At 44.1% G+C, this 24,886-nt stretch overlaps 1 long non-coding RNA gene across 1 annotated transcript; it reads left to right on the forward strand.

Moving 5' to 3' along the window:
- The first annotated feature begins 14,584 nt into the window (after positions 1-14,584).
- On the forward strand, positions 14,585-16,238 carry LOC122462083. Its single transcript, XR_006284426.1, has 2 exons — positions 14,585-14,808; positions 15,501-16,238. It is a non-coding gene; the product is annotated as an uncharacterized LOC122462083 (long non-coding RNA).
- Positions 16,239-24,886: the final 8,648 nt, after the last annotated feature.

The following is a 24,886-nucleotide window of genomic DNA, read 5'->3' on the forward strand; positions in this document are numbered from 1 at the left end:
GAATTTCTCCCAGACAGAGGGGTTGTGGGGGTGGACTAGACAGGGCTGGAGATTAAGTAACATGGGGAGATGCATTTGTTCAGAGTGCACTGGCATTTCCAAGCTGAAGAATTTGTTTCTGAAAGGAAGGTTAAAAACTGTTCTGTGACTTGGATTAAATTAATTTCCTTGGCAGAAAAGAAGCTGCAGACCCTTACTCATGTGTGTTTGGTCCCTACATCCCAGCAGTTGGATTTTCTTTCTTGTTCATTTTATCAGTTCACTGTCATTGTTAGGATTTGTCCTGCTTGCGCCGGATTCTACTGTTACTAAGAACCCTGATTTTTTTTAATGTGCATTTTGCTCCTCAGTGGTCCTTATATTCTATCACTGAGTTTCATTGCATGTGATGAAACCTTGCATTGTTTAGGCTATAGAGGGCCTGATCCAATTCCCATTAAAATCAATGGGAAGAGCACTGGTGTAACACAGGGGTTCTCAATCTTTTATCTTTGAATCACGTCCTACCTTAGCATTATTTTATTTATGTTTTTACGAGGACCTTCCCCACTTCCCTTACCACAACAAGAATGCTATCGCCACCTAACATTGCTAACGTATCTGTTCAAAAGGCAAGTCAAAGGCATTTATAAAAATACCCCTTATCTTTATTAGTGTTGCCAATGTCACTCTGAGTGATTTGGGCTTGTTTGGTACTGGAAAGCAGTTGTTTGCTCAGAGGATGGGAACCAGAAGAACTGCAAAAGAGGAAGAGCCAAATCTGGTGCATGGGGTCACAGTGCCACTCAACTTGGCCCAGCTGCCTGGCCAAATTTGAGTGAGTGGCATTATGAGCTGATGCTTAGCGCCGCCCCACCCCCCCAAATCCCCACACACATTTATTATTAATTACTGAATTATTTGTCTCACCACACACCCCTAAAAAATCTGAAGCACCCCCTCCACCCTTAGTGTTGAGAATTTCTGATGTAAGCCTAGGAAGTAGAGCTCAGTAAAGCTCCTCTCATCACACAGAATTGTTTAAGGTTCCATTTTAAAATGTCTCATTACCTGGCTTACATTCAATTCTTTGGGAGAGGAACAGAAACCTAAGCCTGAACTATTAGAACAGGCTAAGAAAAGTTCCCCTCAGCCAAGTCACAGATTCATTGGGTGCTCAAATGGAGCCTAATATAAGGAATTCCCTTATTTTGTACATATTCTAGTAGCTTCCCTAGAGGTCTCTTTGCAGGTCACACTTAGAAATATCCAACAGCCATATACCTGTAAGTAAGTTTGCAATGTAATTGTGAGAGGATGAATTGTCTTGCATCTGAATCTCAAAACTGAGTCAGCTGATCTGGGATCTGGTCCTGACAATCATAAATGTCTTATGTGATGTTTAATAAGTCACTTAATCATCAGTACCTCAGCTTCTTCAGTTGGAAAATAGGGACTCTGATACTGCTTACATGATTCATGGGATTTCTGTAAGGGTTGCTTCATTAACATTTGTGAAAATCTTTGAGATCCTTCTATAGAAAGTGCTATGGAAATGCAAAGTATTATTATCTAGTTCCATTGTTTTTTGCCTATTTAGCTCAATGCAGCCTTAATGCCCAAGAACCAGGCTTTAATGTATTCAGAATCCTTCTACCCCTTCTGAATATACTGGGAGAGAATTCTAGGGATGTTTGAAATCATGACTCAAAAGATGGCATGGAAACATGCGACTCAGGACTAATCATCACCACCTGGAAAGCTGGTATCAGAAAATCACTGTAGAAGCAAATATAAAGTTCTGAATCTTGAGAAGCTGCTGCAAGGCAAATAGCTAAACAACACCACATAGCTTCGTTAGAGGCTAAATTGACTTATAGGACTTCAAAGCTGAAACAATATCTTTGCGAAAAAAGAGGCTTATCTACCTTTGAAAGCCTTACCTTGGGTCTGGCAAAGCTCTGGTCAGTGCAGGACCCCACGAGGGGCACTCCCTCTATTCCTTAGGACAGCTAGGGACCAGTCTGGTCCCAAGTATAAACTGGAGATGCTTCAGACCTGTTCAAATTGATGCTGACTTGTACAGTGCCCTTAGGGGCTGTTATTCCAATTGAGGATTGTCAGAGCACAGAACACTCCTACTTCACCCAGTATGCTTGTATGTTGACGGGACAAGAGGGAGCAGTGTAGCGTTAGTAATGGTCACTCTACATTATCTGGGATTGCTCCACTTGAGGGAATTCTCAGCTGCCCCGTTAAGATCATTTTAAGGCTGCTTTGGGCCATTATGACTATGGTGGACAGCCTTACTGGAGACCAGCGGCTGGGCTGGAGTGTTCAATCGTAGAACCTTACTGTATAATCAAGAGAGATTCCGCACAGTTCACAGCACTCCTGCTATTTGCTTTTTTCTACATTGAATCATGCTCTACTATTTTAATTTATGTTGGTTTTAAGGCAACTATTTTGAGGTCTATTTTACTTCAGAACTTTTTACATTCTTACTGCTATTCTCAGTTGATCTCAATAAGGTTTTCTTTTGCTCTCATCAGTATAGTGCCTAAGCACTGTATAGAATGGATTAAGGGAATTTACATTTATTTTATTCTCCCCCACCCAATGAAACCTCATGATTACCAGCTTGAGCCTGCATGCAGAGTTCCCTCAAAATCAAAAGGTATGTCACATGGAGGATTTGCAGAAACTGGCCGTATTTGGTTATAGCATTAAGACACAAGAGAGACTTTTGTAGAACACCAAACACATCAGAAGTATTGAAGCATAAAAAGCTACAAACTTTGGCCTGCTTTCCTTCTAAATCCTGTAGAATGTAATGTAGTACTTTGGGAAAAAATCATTAAAACCAGGGATTGAGGAAGCTAAATTGGAAGCTATTTTTACGATGGTTTCCCTTATTTCTTTTTTCTTTCTCATTTGCATAATGGGTGTATGGGTACTCATTATGCAAATTAGATGAGTCAGTGATGAGGATGTCAGTGTCTCCATGATGAGGTGCTTAACTAGGGTATGAAATCACCAAGAGCCTGGCTGTGATGGGAGTAAAGTATGCTCAGCACCAACCAGGAAGAGTTCAGCCCCTCACAGAATCAGATCTCACTGTTGAATTCCCTTTCCAGTTTAGCTCCACTCTTATTTAAAATCATTCTCTTCCCCACAGTACTTTATATATTATGTAGGCTGTCACAGCAGAGCCAATGCAATCATTTTATGAGCTGAGGGCGCTTATCTAAGATACTTATATGACCACCGTCACTAAAATGTCTCACAATCTTTAGCACATTTTTCCTCACAAGATGTGCTCAGCACCTCGTATGATCTTGAACCAAAGTGTTCAAAGACATGTATGCTATCATTCATCTTGTGAGGCATCAAATTTACAATGGCCTGGTTTGAGAGATACAGTGTACAGCGATATTGGAATATTTCATTATTAATGTATATATGTGAAGCCTAACAAGAAAAAGATTTTGTACTTGAATTTATGATATTGTTCTGCAATTTATTTTGCTTGATTCCCTTTGCCCATCAATTAGTACTTTCTAACTGTAATGTTATACAACTTTTGGGACAAATCCAGTCTCACCTTAACCATGGTAGTAGTTCTGATTTCTAAACAACATTAAACTATCTGAAATATGCTAACTCAGTGAATGATATCCTCTTTATCACCATCAACTGACCATCACTGACACTGAAGTGTCACTAGCCTCTGTTTGCCAGAAGATGGGAATGGGTGATGGGGATGGATCACTTGATAATTACTTGTTCTGTTCATTCCTGCTGAAACATCTGGTATTGGCCACTGTCAGAAGACAGTGTGCTGGGCTAGATGGACCATTGGTCTGACCCAGTATGGCCATTCTTATCTTCTTATGTATTGTTTATTAGATTGGTACATGTAGAGCAGCAGGAAAGATACATATAAGGTCTGATTCAAAGACCATTGAAGCCAGTGGATAAAGTTCCCTTGACTTCACTGGGCTATGGATCTAGCCCTAAATATACAATGACATGGCCAACATTGCTAACACAAACAGGAACAATTTATGAAACAGTCACATAGCATTATGATGAGTATGAAACAACTGCTTTATCCTCCTTCTGAATCTAATCTTTAACACACCATATGACAAGAAGAACTGAAATTAACATGTGGTCCTCCACCAATGGCAAAAAGACTAACCACGGGAGACATAGCACAGACAATCTTCTATGTTTTTCACCTCTGAATTTAATGCTTCTGAACGGCTCCAGATTCATAGAACTGAAGAGGTAAGTCCTTTGTTTATTTGTAGAAGCGGCCCAACATGGAATCCAACAGCTCAGGCTTTCTTGCACTGCTCTGTCAATGTACCTCAATCCTGATCTAGACGAACCACCTCTAGGGATCATAAGGTAGTTCAATTCATAAACTGAGCTTCCCTCTCCATTGGGAAAACTAACCCAGTGGTCATGGTTTGTGAAGTAGTCTCCTGCCCAGTAGACGAAGATCACCTACTCATTTCACATGCCACAAACATCATTAGAGATTATGGACTTTTACTGACTAAGAATCTGGATTGGGTTTGAATTGGTGACCTAGAGTACCGTCCTTGTCATCAAAAAGTCATCATCTACTAACATTTATCCAGGAGTGCTACCCAAAACACTGCAGTCACAATTTCTGTTCTAACTAGAAGAAAACTGTTGGTGAATATTGACTTTTTAAATGGTGAGCACTTGTGCTCTGAAAGCCATCGTATCTTGTTATCAATCCCGAGCCACATAATACACACACTCAGAGACAGAGCCTTGACCTCATTCCAACTATGCAAAGCAATGAGAAAGCCAGTGTAACCAGCTACCAAAGGAGTTCTAGTGGGAATCCCTAGGCAACATACAGCTGGTGTAGATGGACCTATGTTAACTCCTCCCTAATAGCCCCTGAAAGAGAGAACCCGGTAGGATAACCCAGGCTCTCCCAAATTCTGTGTCAACAAAGAGAAAGTTATAAAGATTCTCATCTTGCACAACTCTGATGTACACCAACTTTCTCAGCTACTGACCTATCAGCAAGCACAATGATAAAGCTAACGTTCTGTATTCATTTCCAAGATGATTCCCTAAGAGACTTTGTGACTGCCTATTTAAAATTTTTTATTATGTGGCTCTTAATCTTGGATGGAACTATGCTAACGACAATTTGTCTACAAGTTGCAGAGTATTTTAAAATCTCTAAAATTAAAAACATATTTGGCAACTGCATAAACCTTGCTAAGCAAGGTGGCAAACTACTAAGAACCTTTTGCAGGCAAAGTGACACATTTCCTTCTTCCATTAATTTCCTATGAGCATCACAGCAGTCTTGTGCATGTAGGGAAACACTTCCAAAGGTCTTATCTTCACATACAAATTTTTTTTCTGATAGATAATCCATGAATACTCATCTTTTAATGAATTCTGGAAAACCTTTTTACAGTTAAGAGTATGGTAAGAAATTAAAAAAAAATTATGTGCCATGTGTTTTATGCTTACATAGTCCAGGGCCTCAATATCAACCTTTACTGATTAAGGCTGATAATATATTTTTTAACCAAAAAAACCCCAAGAAGGTGGTTTGGTGAATCCCAGACATTTTGATGTTGAAAAACATGTACATAATTTTATACAAATGTATTTATTATAGTTAATTGCAATGGGGGTTAGGGAGGGGGGTGATCCCCACACTGGTCAGGCAGGGGTTAATCAACTACATTGGTCCCAAGAGGCCACACCCCCTTGTCCTTGATGGGCAGCCTCCTGGTGAAAGGAGTATATAAAAGGAAGCAGCTCAGCTCAGAGTAGGCTGACTGAGGAGGAGAGCAGATGTGTGCTCCAGGCTCCTGTGAAGAACCCTTGAGATTCCAGACTGCCGAGGCTGGGGACCCTGATTGTGCCATGGAGAACCAGTTGACCACGGGGAACAAAGGAGACACTGAGCTGCTGCCAGCTGAGGAGATACCTGAGGCAGGCTTAAGGGTAGGAAGTGACACAGGAGAGGCATTGGGAGACATAGAGACCTCAACCCTCCTCCAGGTGGTGATTGGTTTCATAGGGCGCTGGGTCGGAACCTGATGGAGTAGGATAGGCCCAGGTTCGCCACCTACGCCTAGACTCTACAGCCTGTGACTACCAGTACTATGCACTACAGCCTGGGACTAACGGTACTATACACTACAGTTGTTGACTATTAACGTTACAGTGCTACTGCCTGGGGCTCTTGCCACTAGCCCTTGCTGCCCTGAAGGAAAGGGCGGTTCTGGGAACCCTAACCACTATAGGTTGTGACCTCAGCGGAGGAGGCGACTCCTATGTGAAACCCATCATCTGCTTTGACATTAGTGTATAAGTCAAAGATTGATTGCCTAATTACATTGGTATGCTCTGAGCAGCAGCAGTTACATTTGTCTGATTTTTATAAAGTAATAGAAAGTGCCATCTACCCCCTAAAATCAAATTGTATTTTGCACTAGCAAGTAACTGCATTTTATTGTGCTGCAAAACCCCTGGTGGCTTGGGCACCAAATTAAACTATTGTTTGCCTTTCGGGCACACACAACTTCCTTGATGACCAGACTGTAGTTAAAAAACCCCAAATCCAATCTCTCCCCTGCCCATCCCTTACATGCCTCTCTGCAAAGGGAACACATTTTGCATGTTGCTCAGCCTCAGAAACATGCAGCGGTGACCTTCTCTAATGTTCCATACCCTCGATTCCAGGCATTGTTTGTGTCACGGAGATCAGCTAAGCTCAAGTCCCACTCATTGACTGGCAGCTCATTCCATTGCTCTGACCAGCTCTTTCTCTTCCCCTCCACTAGTCCTGAGGCAACTCAGATCTCTTTGCTCTGATCCCACTCAGCCCCTTCCCTGGACTGGCAGCTCAGTGCTGTTGTGACTTCTGTCACTCAGTCCTCCCCTAGCCTCCCTTGTTGTTGCCATGCAGCAGGCAGGAAGCCTGACCCTTGGACTTGCTCAGATAACACTTCTACTGGTCCTAGGCAATACCACTGTTCTGGTCTGATTTGAATATAGTGCAATAGAGAGAAGAAATTATTAAAATAACGTGGGAGAAGGTCAACAGTAGCAACACCAGCACTTATGTGGCCAGTCACGGCAATTCTAGAGGCCACTAAGGCAAGCCACTTCTGAAATGTGTATTGTCCTTTTCAAACTTTCTTCCAGGGAAGCAGAGAGAAGACCTGATGGAAACTTAACTGTGAGAGGAAAAAAAAAATTTAAAACAGCAACACCACTATAGCGCAAGGACTATCACTTCAAGCAAATGATTTTTTTTTAGACTGAAACAGTTTTGCATTGACTGTGTGTGTGTTGGTTTTGAAGTTTCCTTTCCCCCTCTTTACATAGCATACATAATATGCACACGAGCATGCTAGGGTCCAAATCAGTGTTTACCAAATATCTGCAACATGCAAGGCCTAGCTGTATCTATATGCTGCTGCTCTAGCTGGGATCTGGTGTCTTCTAATACACTGAAAGGGTGAGCACCACTTGAAGGCTCCCAAACTAGTTAAAGGGATACCATCCCATTCCTATACACTGCAGAGTGTGATCTTTTCCGATACTACTTTCAGAAAATAGAGTTTGAAAATAGGTGCAGTGTCATCTGAGCTTTATAGGATTTAGAAATGTAATCCAATCTGCCTGGGAAAACCAACAGCTGGAAGAAAACACCCTATCAGGAATCTAAAAACTGGCAAGGTGGGCCCTGAAGACAGAGTAGAATGCCAGCCCTTCTATTAGAAGGGATTTGTTTAAAGAATGACTTCAGCTTAAATATTTTACAGGTCTGCTTTTACATTTATTACAAATATTCTGCTGCCAGGATGTTTCCAAAAAATAAAAATATGGGGCCAAACTTTCAGCAATTGCCAAAGAGTTCACAGAGCAGGTCAAGAGGGCAGGTACAAAAGTGGCAAAAACCTACATTTTAGCACTCCCTGAGGCTGCAGTGTGGTCTTCCAGGATCAATGAGAACAGCCTGAAGACTGTTCCAAGTCACAGTGGCTGCCAATGGCCTTTGGGACCATAATGGAAGTCAGGGATCAGCAGGGCACAGAGAAGTTTTGGAAATGCCAGCTTTGCTCCAGCTATGCCCCCTGCAGATAGAAATGACATAGGAGCTGCTCTGAGGGTTCTACATTATGAGGCAATCTCCATATGGCAGGGTGATCCTCCCATGGCCATTTGCACCACCTCTGAGATTTAGCCTCTGATGCAGCACAGAATGGGCACACTCCACCTCAAGATCTGGCCCACTGCTTTACTCGGCTCTAACAAAAGCGTGACTTACACAACACCATCCACTTATGAAAGTATAAACAAAGCAAATAAATAAAGAGCGACAAAGGAACAAAGCTGATGGTCCGCACCCACTTACCAATGCATATCTGTAAACCAAACAGCAACAAAACAAGCTGGCATCTGGCACTCTAGATGATACAGTGTATGCTGCCAGCCATGGGGACTTCACAAAATGAAACCTTACAAAAAAATCTGTTTTTGTAATTACATTTTTAAAATGTTTACAAGCACTGGATAATGACACAGGATATTGGCAGCACAGTGACTACAGCATTGGTGACACAAGCGACTTTGTATTTTATGTTATTTCCAGTGGCGTTATGTAAATGTATTTGCTCCCATGCTGTTTTTCATGTTAACTCACTAAAAGCTGTAAGTCACCATTGACATAAAGTGAGTTGAGCTTTGCTCAGTGTGTAGCCCTAAAAGGAGAATGATTTGAAAACCAAGATGAAGCTAGTGGCCATAAACATAGTATGTGCCGTAGGCACAAGCCCTTCTCAAGCAATGTTACTAGTACTTCTTCCCACGGCCAATTCTCCCTTCACAACCCTCAGGGGGCAAACGTCTGCTCTGGGAGACAGTCTGGGAGAAGAGTAAATTTTATTTTCTGTCTATTCCACTCCCTGCCCTGATCTACGTACTCACAACCACTGGTTCAAAAACTATATACCTAAACTTCCATAAAGTCACCCATCATCATATTACCAGAACTATTTACTTGAAAACAAATACAAAGATATTTGTACCTGGTGGCAGGAACACATTTACAGTTATCATTTGGATTTTTTAAAAACATGTTTTCAAGGCATAAAGCCACTGACACATTCATGAGTGTTATTGTGGGAAAGCTAACTCAAAGAGATGGGTTTTACCTTTCCTTCGAAATATGGTGAAGTGCACGGCCATTCTGACAGCAAGTTGAATTGTCTTGCTCTGGCTCCTGTGAAAGGTCTGTCTCCTTGCAGATTCATTTCTTCCCTCATTTGTCAACAGCTTTATTTTTCCACTGGCTCAAAGCTGTCATACAAAATCATCACTGCAGAAGGATAAGTGAGTTCTCAGGTAACTAGGGCCAATGCCAGGCACATTACACCTTCTCTTTTGCAACCCCATGTCAGCCTTTCTGAATTCTATTGTCACATTTGCTCTCTTCAGCTCCTATCTCAAAACACATACTTTCTATTTTGGCTATGCCTCTCCATTTCTTTCTCCTGGTGTGGCTCTGTAGCTTTGTACTATAGCAGCCTGGTTTTCGAAGTCAAAGCAGAGTTTGGGCTCTTTAGAGTGGGGCAGGTTCTCCTTTACAGAGAAATAAATGAAGCAGCATCTCTGGATGTACTTTTCTTGTCTATTTTATCCAAAATGTGTGCACTGTTCCTGCTAACCTTGAACAAGAAGGCAAAAGATAGCCATGCATAAGAATGGAAAGGTCTCATGAAGGCTACAGAATCAGGGTAACAGATGATCCAGTTCTCCCTGGAAATAAACAGTAGAAGCCTGTGTTGTAGGCTCTCTGTTACTCAGCATTTTTTGTTTGTTTGTTTGTTTGTTCCCCCAAGTCCATCTCTCTTTTCACTTCAAGCTCTGTTTCTGGCAGTAAATTAAACCTCTTCTGATTTTTCCTGTCAGTGTTCCACTGGTGCTCATTTACCCTAAATTACTTGGCTGGGCCAAGAGCCAACATAAAGCATTTGTTATATATTCCCTCCACCTGCTCCCAAGGCTTCTGAAGTTCATTTCAGGCATGGATATTTCCCAAGTCGGCACTGCCCAATTTATGATATTTCTCCTCTGCAGCATGTTGACAGGATGGAATCCCATGGTTCCACTGCGGTTTTAATAAATGGAAGTGCCATTGGGAAAGCACCAGCCCAGTTGACTGGTGTCTACAAATGTTAATATGTGCCACTTGTTTATTTTCACAACTTCCAAGCGCCCTACCGTCATCCCTGCTGCTGCTCCATTTAACTTGACATATTTCTGCTTATGCAAGCAGGTTGCATCTTATTGACTCCGTTTAGGAGCAGATGTTATCTAACACACCTTGCCTCTCCGTCTCCTTTATTTCACAGCTCTCCAATACCAGCTGTGGGCAGTGTGCCTTCACTCCCTTGCCATCCTCCCCAGAACAGGCCATGGAAATGTAAAGGAAATATGGCGTTTCAGTGTAATAAACCCAATGCACCTTGCTGCCATCTGATCAGCTAGGGCAGAGTTTTCCAAACTGGGGGATGCAAAATGTATTCTAGGGGAAGGGGGTGAGACGCTTTAGGGAAAAAAACGTACTGCGCACATTTAACCTACATCAGTGACTAGTCCATGCCACCCTCACTTCTTCAACTTCGGCATTGCTGCTGGCAGCAGCGCTGCCTTCAGACTGGCCACCCAGCCAGCAGCTGCCACTTTCCCACTGCCTAGCCTGTGACGCCAGCACCGCCACCAGCCGCAGAGGACAAGTAAAGATGGCAATGGCACACCGTGACACCCTGACTTCTGCGCTGCTGCTGGCAGCAGCGCTGCCTTTAGAACTGGTGCCCGGCCAGCAGCTGCCACTCGCTGCTGTGCCTTCACACCAGCCCCCTGTGCACAGAGCTTCCCCATTGCAACTGAGAGCTCCACTGCTTCTCACCCTACCCCCTGCTCTCCTCCACCTCCTGTCTCACACCTGCCCAGGATGCTCTCACCAACAACCACATTTATTTAAAAAAAATAAAAATAAAAAAGGGAATGGAAATATCCATTTTCTTTCAATTCTGAATCAATGCCTTACTGTTTTTAATATTTAGGCAATATTGTTGATTTGTTTTATCAGTATATGTACTTGTGTGCTGGAGGGGGGCTTAAACTACTACAGACACAAAGAAGGTGGGGGCTGTGATCAAATAAGTTTGAGAACGGCTGAGCTAGTGTGTTCTTTCACAGCTGTTTAATGTACCTACTTTTACACTACAGAAAATGAATAATGAAGGATATGAGTCAGAAAAACTTGACGTTTCCCCTGGAAAAATGAGATATCTGGAATTTTTTTTAAACATTCAAAGCATTAGATATATATTTTGTTTATAGTATTTTAGTCTTAATGTATGACTCTGCCTGTATCTCTATTCCAACCTGTAGCTCTCACTGGTTTTGAAAATTAAGGTTTATAGATCTAATATTTTCTATTTGACCGGGAATGTCAGTGCATACCAAACAGTTTATTGTAGATTGCCCATCTTGTTGCATGTTTTTTTCCCACTTGCAACTCATATTAAAGTTTAATAGGAGATCTGTGCATCATGAACATTGAGATGAGACTATAATTGCCCTCCCTGCTTGTCAGATCAGTAAAATTAATCTTCTGGTTTTGTTACAAAAATCTCAGACTGGCTGTAGTTGCAAGTATTTCAAGAGCAGGCCCTTACAAAATATTTTAGGTATATTAATAATTATACCACACTGAGAACTTCTTTATTGAAGATTGAAAATTTATCCTCCCTTTAATATATTACAATAAATCTGAAATAGACAAAGGTTTACAGCATTTAAATACCATGGTAATTTACTGGACAGACACATTCTTTTTAAAAGACTCTTTAAAATAGATTCTTAGATTCCACAGCCAAAAAGGGAATATTGTTATCATCTAGTCCAGGGATAGGCAACCTTTGGCCCGTGGCCAGCCAGGGTAAGCCCCCTGGCGGGCTGGGCCGGCTTGTTTACCTGCCGCATCCGCAGGTTCAGCCGATTGCAGCTCCCACTGGCCACGGTTCACCGCTCTAGGCCAATGGGAGCTGCGGGAAACTGCGCGGGCCAAGGGATGTGCTGGTCGCTGCTTCCCGCAGCCCCCATTGGCCTGGAGTGGCGAACCGTGGCCAGTGGGAGCTGCAATCGGCCAAACCTGCAGACGTGGCAGGTAAACAAACCGGCCCGGCCTGCCAGGGGGCTTACCCTGGTGGGCCACGTGCCAAAGGTTGACAATCCCTGATCTAGTCTGATCTCATGTGTAACACCGGCCAGAGAACTTCTACAAAATAATTGCTAGAGCACATTTCTTTTTAGAAAATTATCCAATCTTGATTTAAAAATTCAGTGATTGAGAATCAACCATGACCTGTGATAAATTGTTCCAGTGGCTAATTACTCACAGTTAAAAAGGTACACCTTATTTCCAGTCTGAATTTGTCTACCTTCAACTTCCAGCAATATAATCGTGTTATACCTTTCTCTGCTAGAGTGAAGAGCCCATTACTATGTATTTGTTCCCCATGCAGATACTTATAGACTGTTATCAAGTCACCCCTTAACCTTCTCTTTGTTAAGCTAAATAGATTGACTCAAGGAGCTGAGTCACTATAAAGCATGTGTTCTAATGCTTCAGTCATTCTTGTGTCTCTTCTCTGAACCCTCTCCAATTTATCAACAGCCTTCTTATATCAGTGAAATAGCCAAGCAGCTTTTGAGCTTCTGTTACAATGCAATATTATAATAAGGGAGCAAAGGTATGTCAGTATTTCCATTGACATCCAATTTGGTTTATTTTATGTTGTCCTTTACAAATCATATGCAGAGGATATTCAGTGACAACTGCACTAAACACTATGTGGAGTCAGAAAAAAAGTTTATTTTTCTTTATTTATAACACACACACACACACACATATCAGTGTGTTATTCTGAAGAAGATGAATGGCTTTTTGCTACAAAGGGATAGTGGGAGAAAACTGAGCAAATGGGAAGAGGTTCCTTGCGCTGAGGAATAAGTTCCTGATCCAGCAGCATCAAAATCAGTGGAAGGTTTGCCATTGACTTCAATAACCATAGCACCAAGCCCAGTGGCACCTAAAGCTATATGCACGGTGTGTACCATTGGCAGAGGCAGAGCTGGCCCCACGACAGTGGTGAGGAGCAGCAGCAGTGGCCACTCCACTGCTCACTCCGGTTTGGCCTCATGGCCCTCTGTCATGACAGAGGGGAGGGGCAGTGGGGCCAACCTTGAGTGAGTGGCATTGTGACCTGGCAGACAAGGTCACAGCTCCTTTCAGGTCATGATGGAGGGGCCACAGGGCCAAACCTGTGTGGCACTGCGACCCCCATGCACCAGGTTGGAATACCACTTACTCAGTTTTAGCCGTACCATGCCTCTCTACCCCTCACCACGACAGAGGGGCCGCTGGACCAAACCTGAGTGGGCACTGTGGTGGCCAGTGCTGCTGCTCCTCACTGCTGCCACAGGGCCAGCCCCTATACCAAAGCTTTCCCCCCCCCACAGGGGTTCTCCTCAGCTTTGCCCCACTTCCAGCAGCCCATGTCCTCTCTGCTCTGCCCACAGGACTCACTCATAAACATCCTCAGGACCCGACTCAAGTATGGGGAGGTGAGGTGAGTGCCTGCGTGGGGGAGCCAGAGGGGCAGCAGAGAGCCCTTGAGGGAAGTGGGCATGAGGAGGTTTTGCATAGGGCCCAGAGATGGATGTTGGTGGGTGACTCCATTTTGTTTCTTGCTTTGGGTGGGAAGTTGGTGGAGAGGAAGTTTTGGACTGGAACCCAACCAGTACTGTATGTTATATGTACCATGTAAATGTAAAGAGATTTCTGGGAGTGCCCCTGATCAGGCCTATGGGAGGGGAATTGGCCCAAAGGAATAGACCAAGAGGGAAATATCTGGAACCAGGAAGAGTCCTGTGTTCACTGATGTAACCTGCTGAAAATGAACTCTGAGGCTTGCATCCAGAGTACACTGAGCTTCTGAAACTTAGGATGACGTCCTCTGAACCATAAATAAATACCAGGGGAAATCCCAAAGTGCAGTCAGTGGAGCTTAATTATAGAGAATAGCTGCTACCATGTGTCAAAGACCCACAGGGTCCGGTCTATGCCCCAGACTGTAACCAATAACTCCATAGCGGCAGATCCATGACTTGCAAGACTTCAGAACTGGACCTTCAGGCACCAGCAATCCCAGTGTCTATCCCTGGCTCTTTGCAATGAATCCAGCAGAGCCAGGCTCCTGTGAGAGGTTTGTACTAAACCCCTCCTCCAAGGTGCAATGCTCTCAGTGAGTATTTGAAGCAACAGCAAGCAGCCTTTTCAAACAAGGTATAAAGATTGTACCTACCCTGCATCAGCTCTGAAAGGGTTAACTGTGCTTTGCAGGCTGAGGAAACCCCACCCCTCTGACTCTGCTGTGCATGCTCAGCTTGGAGACAGAGTATAAAAGGAAGCAGCCCAACTCAGTTTGGGCAGGCTGCTGAAGGGGGTGAGGGGGATGATGCAGGCTCTCTCCAGGGAGCTGATACAGATGCCGATTACAGAGCCATGGCATGCAGAGTTCCAGACGGACTCCAGGCTGCCTGACAAGCCCGGAGAAGAGAATGCACTGCCAGGAGCCATGCCACCCGAGGACCCCAGAGACCTAGGGGAACCATGGAGCATTGCCGAGGGAGAAAGGGTAGGAAGCAGCCCAAGGGACTTACTCTTCTCCGGTGAGTGAACCAGGGAACCCATCAACGTGGTTTGGGAGGATCCCCGCTGACTTGGTGGTGAGCACCCCCATCACCTCCAGGACCCTGGGCTGGGACTTGGAGGAGCAGGGAGGACCCAAGTTCCCCTACCCTGGGCACCACACACTCATAAGTGGCGCCCCACTTCCCCAGTGGGCCAATCGGCCACCCAATCCCATGGGGGTGGGCTACGTTATTGACTCCGACCATTGTGCCATGCCGCCCGGAGCGGAAGGACCGCTTATTGATTCCAGCCATTGGGCCATGCTGCTCTTGGAGGAAGGGCGTCTTTATTGACACTGGCCACTAGACCATACTACCGCACAAGGCAACAATTTATTAGTCACCTGGCATACAGAATCTGAAGTCCTTAGGTTAATGTAGAGAGGCATAGCCCATCCTGGCAAAACTAGTGCAAAAAGCCAGCCAAGCTGTGACAAATTCTGTTTCAGTCGCTGTCCCTATCCCTTAGTCCTTGGACCCTAGGGAGATCAGAAGCCAACCCTTTATCTCCTGCCTATCACATCTCAGTCCTTTGTTCTCTGCTCAGCTTCCCTGCTGAAAGGTGGGAAGTCCTTCTTCTGGTCACTGTTTCTTAGGTGTCGATGTTCTGGTCATTGGGGCTTCACGTTGTCTCATTTGAATTTGGCATTAATATGAGTCTCTTTCAGCAGGTTCCAGCCAGTTCCTTACCAACCCATTTACTGCAGCCCTGACACCAAGGTGACATTCACACTTCAAGTCCTGAGCTGCCCCCAGGAGCAGACTTAACCCTTATTTCTCCATGAGCAATGTACAGTACAGAGAGAAACTGATGCACACATAGGACTCACAAAAATATTACAGAAAACTCCCATTTTGTCACACCATGTGAGGTCAGCGATTTTGCTATTCACCATTAATAACACTTTCTTCAGTAGTATTGAAATAAACCATGTATTTATTTCACACATTGTCATCAGCCATTTACAGTGGTCCTTATTGTAGGACAAATCAGTTTCACTCAACATTTCCTAAAGCCTAGTTTTGACTCTGCCATGAATACTAAGGCACCATGAAATTCACACCTTCAAGATATGTATTTATTTTAAAATGAGAGGAAAAAATAGAGCTGCCCTTTTCTCTTTCTTCGAAACAATCTGCAGATTGTCTACTTTTGGCTGAATCAATGCAGAGGGAAAACTAGTATATAATATTTCATTAGATTTTCCATAAGTATTTTACTTCTAACAGAAATCTTAATTACCATTGACTCTTCGTGTCTTAGCAATAGGGTCTGGTGCATAATACAATAACAAAATACAAATATAAATAGAATAGACACAGCACTTCATAAATATAAGATGTTCATAAGATCTTTGAAAATATATACATCAAGAATAAGTGTATGAGGCTCAGGAAAGGAGTCGAGGTAAAAGCCTGAATAACTCTACTTTAGCATTCTAGAGTGCCTTCTGCCCAAGGCACTCAAATCAGTTAAAAAAAACAAGGAGTCCGGTGGCACGTTAAAGACGAACAGATTCATTCGGGCATAAGCTTTCGTGGGTAAAAAACCCCCACTTCAGATGCAGAAAGCTTATGCCCAAATAAATCTGTTTGTCTTTAAGGTGCCACCGGACTCCTTGTTGTTTTTGTGGATACAGAATAACATGGCTACCCCCTGATACAAATCAATGTACAAACAAGTATTACTTGCATTACTGTGAGGCCAGGGTTTTAAAAAGAATTAAGGTCCTAAACAGGCAGATAGGTGCCTATGTCCACCATGTAGGTGTGATTGCCACTTTCAGAGCCGCTGCTCAGGTGCCACCTAATCCCCATAGGCACTTTTGGCTCTGCTGGTCTGTGTTTTCAAAGTGGCCTCAGCACTGCTACCACCCACAGCTAATGAGCCGCTCAGAGCCCAAGCTGAATACCCAAGTGGGATTTTTAAAGTAGGTGAGGGAAACATTTTTCTTGATGGTGGGGCCTGCGCTTGCAGGCATGCTCTGAGCATGACTGAGACTGGAGACCTGCCAGACCCCACATCAGGAGGGTCAGAGGCAGGACACAATAGGCAGAGGGACAGCATTAGCACAAAAGATAGCTAGGACACCGGGAAATGCCTGCAGAGTGTGAGTGAGGTATCAAGCATGAGCAGAAGACAGAGACAGCTTCAGCTCCTGGGGCATGGACTACCTAAGTGGCTGACCTGGCTTAGGTGCCTCCTGTATAATACAGACAGTAGAACGTCCCTGAACTAATTCTCATTTTAGAAAAACATCTAATTTTGATTTCAAAATTGCCTGTTATGGACAATCCACCGCCCCACTTGGTAAATTGTTCCGGTGGTTAATTACCCTCATTGTTAACAATCAATGCCTTATTTCCAGTCAGAGTTTGTCTATCTTCAACTTCCAGCCATTGGACCTTGCTATACCTTTGTCTGCTAGACTGAAGAGCCCTTTATCAAATTTCTGTTCCCTAGTGTAGGTACTTATAGACTGTAATCAGTTAAATCTATCACGCAAGTCATGTTTTCTAATCTTTTTATCATTCTTGCAGCTCTTAGAATCATAGAATCATAGAATATCAGGGGTGGAAGGGACCTCAGGAGGTCATCTAGTCCAACCCCCTGCTCAAAGCAGGACCAATCCCCAACTAAATCATCCCAGCCAGGGCTTTGTCAAGCCTGACCTTAAAAACTTCTAAGGAAGGAGATTCCACCACCTCCCTAGGTAACGCATTCCAGTGTTTCACCACCCTCCTAGTGAAAAAGTTTTTTCCTAATATCCAACCTAAACCTCCCCCACTGCAACTTGAGACCATTACTCCTTGTCCTGTCATCTGCTATCACTGAGAACAGTCTAGATCCATCCTCTTTGGAACCCCCTTTGAGGGAGTTGAAAGCAGCTATCAAATCCCCCCTCATTCTTCTCTTCTGCAGACTAAACAATCCCAGTTCCCTCAGCCTCTCCTCATAAGCCATGTGTTCCAGTCCCCAATCATTTTTGTTGCCCTCCGCTGGACGTTTTCCAATTTTTCCACATCCTTCTTGTTGTGTGGGGCTAAAACTGGACACAGTACTCCAGAAGAGGCCTCACCAATGTCGAATAGAGGGGAATGATCATGTCCCTCGATCTGCTGGCAATGCCCCTACTTATACATCCCCAAATGCCATTGGCCTTCTTGGCAACAACGGCACACTGTTGACTCATATCCAGCTTCTCGTCCACTGTAACCCCTAGGTCCTTTTCTGCAGAACTGCTGCCTAGCCATTCGGTCCCTAGTCTGTAGCGGTGCATGGGATTCTTCCGTCCTAAGTGCAGGACTCTGCACTTGTCCTTGTTGAACCTCATCAGATTTCTTTTGGCCCAATTCTTTGTCTAGGTCCTTCTGTATCCTATCCCTACCCTCCAGCATATCTACTCCTCTTCCCAGTTTAGTGTCATCTGCAAACTTGCTGACGGTGCAATCCACACCATCCTCCAGATCATTTATGAAGATATTGAACAAAATCGGCCCGAGGACTGACCCTTGGGGCACTCCACTTGATACTAGACATGGAGCCATTGATCACTACCCATTGAGCCCGACAATCTAGCCAACTTTCTATCCGCCTTATAGTCCATTCATCCAGCCCATACTTCTTTAACTTGCTGGCAAGAATACTGTGGGAGACAGTGTCAAAAGCTTTGCTAAAGTCAAGGAACAACATGTCCACTGCTTTCCCCTCATCCACAGAGCCAGTTATCTTGTCATAGAAGGCAATTAGATTAGTCAGGCATGACTTGCCCTTAATGAATCCATGCTGACTGTTCCTGATCACTTTCCTCTCCTCTAAGTCCTTGAGGACCTGCTCCATGATTTTTCCAGGGACTGAGGTGAAGCTGACTGGCCTGTAGTTCCCGGGATCCTCCTTCTTCCCCTTTTTAAAGATGGGCACTACGTTAGCCTTTTTCCAGTCATCCGGGACTTCCCCAGATCACCATGAGTTTTCAAAGATAATGGCCAATGGCTCTGCAATCACATCCGCCAACTCCTTTAGCACTCTCGGATGCAGCGCATCCGGCCCCATGGACTTGTGCTCGTCCAGCTTTTCTAAATAGTCCCGAACCACTTCTTTCTCCACAGAGGGCTAGTCACCTCCTCCCCATGCTGTGCTGCCCAGTGCAGTAGTCTGGGAGCTGACCTTGTTCGTGAAGACAGAGGCAAAAAAAGCATTAGCTTTTTCCACATCCTCTATCACTAGGTTGTCACTCTTCTCTGAACCTTGTCTAATTTATCTACACCCTTCTTGAACTGTGAACACCAGAACTGGATGCAGTATTCTAGCAGCAGTCTCACTGGTGCCAAATTCAGAGATAATATTGTCAAGCTGTCTAGAGTGTCTCAAGACCCTGAGTACAAGCTGCAAGGCAGACTGTTACAAACCAGGGCACAAACCCCAAATTGACTGCAAGTTCTATACTTAGATTTCACCAACCATGTATCAAGGGTGAACTCCTCAAGCACTATAACAGCCTAACCATAGAGTCACAGATGGTCCCTTTGGGTACTCTGGTCTATCTTGCCCCCAGGTTATCTTGCCCCCAGGTTATCTTGCCAAAAATCACAATAATATTGAGGTTACTCCCTGTTCCAAAGGGCCAGTCACTTACCTCAGGTCAGTTGCACCTTAGATCCTACACCAAAGACAATGCTTGTAGCCAATCCTGTAATAAACTAATTATTAACTAGAAAAAGGAAATAAGTTATTTACAAGGTTAAAGCAGGTAAACATACACACACAAATGAGTTAGTCTCAGGTTTCAAAAGGTAATAGAAGCTCCTGTAATATGTAAGCTCTATATGCCCTCGAGGGCTAACTCAGGCTAAGCAGCAGGGAATCCCTTGCTTATGCTTAGAAATCTTGCCCTCTCCAAATCCAAGCAGAATAGAGATGCAGTTTCTTCCTGTCAGAGATTCTTATTCCCATCCCACAGAGTTCAAGCTGATGGGACGAGTCCTGATGCTCGTCTCCTCTTCATGGTTGGGGAGGTGGGGGGCAATCAACAAAGTCTTTTGTCCTCGGATGTTTCACAATGGTTTTTCTGGTGTCTGTGGGCCTTCTTTTGTTGGGCAGGAGATAAGACCTCCTGTTGTAAACCAGTATTTTACACTTGGTAAGGCTTCGCTCCTACCTGTGGGGGTTTATGGTTTCAGCATGAATGCTTTTACAATTATAGAGTAAACACTTACATATTACCTTTTAACATAGGATAGAGATATTATAAGTGAGATTAATGCATTCAGCAACTTACAAGCATTTCATGAAGTCTAAACACTAAATACATTTTCATTAACCTAATACCTATTTTAACAACACTAACACACAAGTGAGCCAGACTGGTTTCCAGCTATGAATTTGTCAGTGTACAGTTGATGCCTAGGGGCCTTGGCATGAGCAGGCACCTGATTTGCCAGCATAACAAATATAACCTCCTTACTGCTGTTCATACATCCAAGAATCATGTTAGCCCCTTTGGCCACAGCAGCGCATTGGGAGCTGATATTTAGCTGATTATTCTGGGCAGTGACTCTCAAAAAAATTCTAGGGGGTCAGGGTGGATGGAGTCCCTCATCCTGTAAATGTGGCCTGGATTCTTTGTTCCTAGATGTATAACTTTACATCAGGCCATACTAAAATGCATATTGTTTGCTTGCACTCAGCTTACCAAGTGATCCAAATTACTCTGTATCAGTGACCTGTCCTCTTCATTATTTACTGATCCTCCAATGTTTGAGTCATCTGCTAACATTATCAGAGATATATGTAGTGTAGTTGTAGACATGTCAGTCCAGGATTTTAGAGAGACAAGGTGGGTGAGGTAATATGTTTTATTGGGCCAACTTCTGTTGGCGAGAGAGACACCAACAGAAGTTGGTCCAATAAAACATATTACCTCACCCACCTTCTCTCTCTAATGTTATGAGTGATGATTTTATGTTTTCCTTCAGGTCATTGATAAAAATGTTAAATCATAGGGATTTGTTTAAAGGATGCCAAACAGGAACTCTCCTTGACTACAAAGTAATGAATTCAAGAAAATAGTGCCAATATTCAGGGTCACTGCCCTGTAATTGTACTCATGGATAAGGGATTTTATAGCTTCATGCAACAAAAAAGCCTTCCCCTCTTTGTCCCTGGCAGGCCATATTAACCATTGCTGGAGCTGGAGAACAATGGTGTGCTGAGGTGTTCCAAAGCTGAAGTGCCAATAAGCAATTCTTATTAAAACTGTGTTTGGTAATAAGTTTCAAAACTCCCTTCTTTTATCTTTCCTTTTCCCTTGTGACAGTAAATTCAGTGGTATATCAGACTGTATTTATCAGCAGCTTCTGGTACGGCAGGCTTAGGAGTGTCCTCTCCATGGCTGCTGAATGCCTTTTTGTGGGTCTTCTCAGGGAGCAAACCCAAATGCTACAGATGCTGGTTTAACTACAAGTCCAAAAATCCTGGAGTCTCTCCACCCTTTGCATTCTCCACCCTTTGCAGTCCTTGGAGAACTCAGGTTCAGTGCTCCCTAGATTCCACCCACCCACATCCCACTTGACATCACAGGATACATCATTACCCCTACCATTCCACTCCAGGGGACAGCAAGGAAAACCATAACTTCACGTACACCAGTTGTGGGTCTCACTAGTTAGTGAATATGCAGCCACAGCAAACTACATTTGTTTACTCAAATGGACTAAATGTGTACTTCCTTTCTAATTTTAAATGCTCACCCCATTAAGCTATGTTAAAATGTGTATTCCATAGCCTGTGGTTTTTTGCACATTCATTTTCTGCACTGTTTTTCCATTCAATTAAGTTCTATTTTTGGAGACTCAAATTATCTTTATTAGTTCACAACAAATATTGAGGAATCCGTGGCTGTACTCAAAGCAAACAGGGAATATACACCACGCACCACAGAATTCATAGCTTCAAGAAAGCACCCAGTCATGTTTTTAAATGTACAGGAAGCTCTGCACAATTCTTAGCAGCACCCAAATCTCCAGGCCCAGAGAACACGCTGGCACAGAACACTCCTGTGGCTGACTATTAAAGTGCTCTTTCAAAGCCTCCCTCCACTGCATAGCTCCACACTGGGCTCTTGTAACAGCCCTTGTGTTTTGTTGTTCAAAGTCAGCTGACTGCTACTCCACTTCTGCCCTGGTAGAGTCCTTTGCCACACAGATATTATGCAGGACACAATAAGCAGCCATAACCATAGGGATATTTTTCTCACTGAGATCCAGTCTAATGAGTAAACACTGACAGTGTCCCTTTAATTTACCAAACATAGGCACCGACTCAGTGGGTGATCTGGAGCTGTTGGCAGGCCCCGTGGACCAGTGCCTCCCCCTCCCTCCTCCTGCCTCCTGCCTGCTGCGATCAGCTGATTTGTGGGGTGCAGAAGGCTGGGAGGGAGGGGGAGGAGCGAGGATGCAGCGTGCTCAGGGGAGGGAGCGGAAATGGGTGGGAAGAGGCAGGGCAGAGATGGCGCGGGGGCGGGAAGATGCGGAGCAGGGTGGACCGGGGGTGGGAAGAGGAGGGACGTGGGTAGGGCCTTGGGGGAAGGGGTGGAGTGGGGACAGGGCCTGGGACAGAGCCAGGGAACCAGCACCCTCTAGCACTTTGGAAAGTCGGCACCTGTGCTACCTAAAGCACATTCAATTGCCATTTTGCACCTGCTGAGCCAGTAGCTAAATCTTTCCTTGGTGCTGTTGAGATGGCCAGTGTACGGCTTCATGAGCCTGGGGAGCAAGAGGTAGGCTGGGTCCCCCAGAATAACAACTATTGGCACATCAATATCACCAATGATCACCTGCCAGTTGGGAAACCATGTCCCTGCCTGCAGCTTTCTGCACAGTCCTGTGTTCTTAAAGATGTGTGCATCATGCACCTTCCCTGACCAGCCCACGCTGATATCAGCAAAGAGTCTCCGGTGATTCACCAATGCCTGTGTAACCATAGAAAAGTAGCCCTTTCTAATGAGGTATTCTGTAGCAGGTGGCTGATGCCAAAATAGGGATGGGTGCTGTTTATCACCCCACTGCAGTTAGGGAAGCCCATTGCTGCAGAGCCATCCATTATTTCTGGCACATTGATGAGAGTCATAGTCCTGTGCAGCAGGAGACATGGTTGCATGACGATGGCCCCTTCTGTGTTTTTTCCAATTCCAAAATGATTGCCCACTGACCAGTAGCAATCCAGCATTGCAAGCTTCCAGAGTACAATCGCCACTGTCAATGCAGCTCCCATTCTGGTGTCCATGGGCTGGAGGGCTGGCGCAAGCTTGGAACACAGACCCAGGATCGTGGCCTTTCGCATCTGAACATTCAGCAGCCACTGCTTGTCATCCCAAACCTGCATGAAAATGCAATCCCACCAGCCAGTGCTTATTTCTCTGGGCCCAGAAGTGGTGCTCCATCTGCAGCTGGTTGTGAATGCCACGAACAACCTTGAATTGTTTTTCACTATATCCCTCACCAGACAGCTCTTGAAGAAATCTTCATCTCCCCCGTTGGTGCAGTACTTCCTGAGGATCTGCAAATCCATGACAATTGTGTATCCTGTATTTGCAACATTAATGAGAAGAGTGAATTGTGCAGGCTCGGTGCTTCTGCCAGAGATGACAGAGGCTGAAAAGTGCTGGCTGAGTATGTGAAATATTTTTTTTAAAAAGGGGCAAAAATTATGGGCTATGGATGGCATAATGGAATGGAGAAAGTTGCATGCTAGGATCTTGACCCCTAGTTCCCAGAAAACCCGGGGCAAGTCATTACTATTCCACAAAACACTGCAAAAACATCAAAAGGCATTGTGCCGGGTGATGGCACAGAGCACAGTGGGATCCGACATGTAATAAACCATACTTTACATCAACACAAACACTCCTGGTGAGTATGTGCAATGCCCACGCAAGCAGCTAAGTATGCACACACCCGAGTGATATACAAACTTCAGCGGTTGCACACCAATGTAACTAGCATTGACCAAAGTCTGTAGTGTAGACGTGCCCTCACTCAAATTTTCAGTGACAGTGCAAGCATGGCATGCACTTTTGTATACACTATGCTTACAGTCTCACAGCTTTTGATATACATGTCTGTGAATTGCACTTACATTAATGTGCATATCAGTTGGGGGAAGTATCTTGGCAAGTGAGATGCACATCCTTGCAAATGTGTACTTCTGAACATTTGAAAAATGATATTATTTGTGTAGCCCATCAGCTGGTCCCAACGTGCAGATCAGAGTATGGCTCATAGTCCTCGGTCCTAATCCAGCTTCCTCAGGAATTTTGCCACTGATATCAGTGAAAGCAGGAGAAGGGCTCTAAGCCCTAGCTCCCAGACCTGTCTGGGGCTGAGAACATTGCAAGATCGGAGCCTCTAAAAGTCACATTAATAGTCACCTGAGAAATACAATAGCTGGTCTTGTGTTGCTGAACACCTCACTACTCCAACATTTCCTCCTCCTTCAGCTCCCCTTGCTGACCAGTCAACTTCAGGGAAGTTATTCATGCAGACCCTGAGTTCAGACATCAAAATCTGCAGATCTGAATGGGCTTCAAAATCTGATTGTCCAAACCCTCAGTTAACTAATGGCCTCAGCTGTCTTCTTTCACATATTCTCTCTTGTATTGTATACCTTTCAAAAGTCAGATTTCCCAACCCTCAGTTGTCAAAGAATTGGTTTCTAGCTAAAATATTTCTCATGTTATCAGCTGCTAAAATCATGCCACAAGCAGGGGGCGGTAGATACAGGCTATTAGAACGTTGCCATTTCAGATAAAATTAATTTTATCTCGTTCAAAGTGCTCTAAAATATGACCATAATTACTATCATTCTCATTAACAATTGGAATTTTTAAATGCAATTGAGAAGCTGATTTCAGTTAAATTACTGAATGCCAGTTCAAGGTCTAATTTGTGCGTTATTTAATTTAATTTCTCAGATAAAATAGAGTATTTTACTTTTGGGAACTGCAGTTTTGCTGCAAGTATAACCTGTTAAACAGTTACTTTGCATCTGCATAAAAAT

This window comes from Chelonia mydas, chromosome 1, assembly GCF_015237465.2.
Source record: "Chelonia mydas isolate rCheMyd1 chromosome 1, rCheMyd1.pri.v2, whole genome shotgun sequence".
Lineage (NCBI taxonomy): Eukaryota > Metazoa > Chordata > Testudines > Cheloniidae > Chelonia > Chelonia mydas.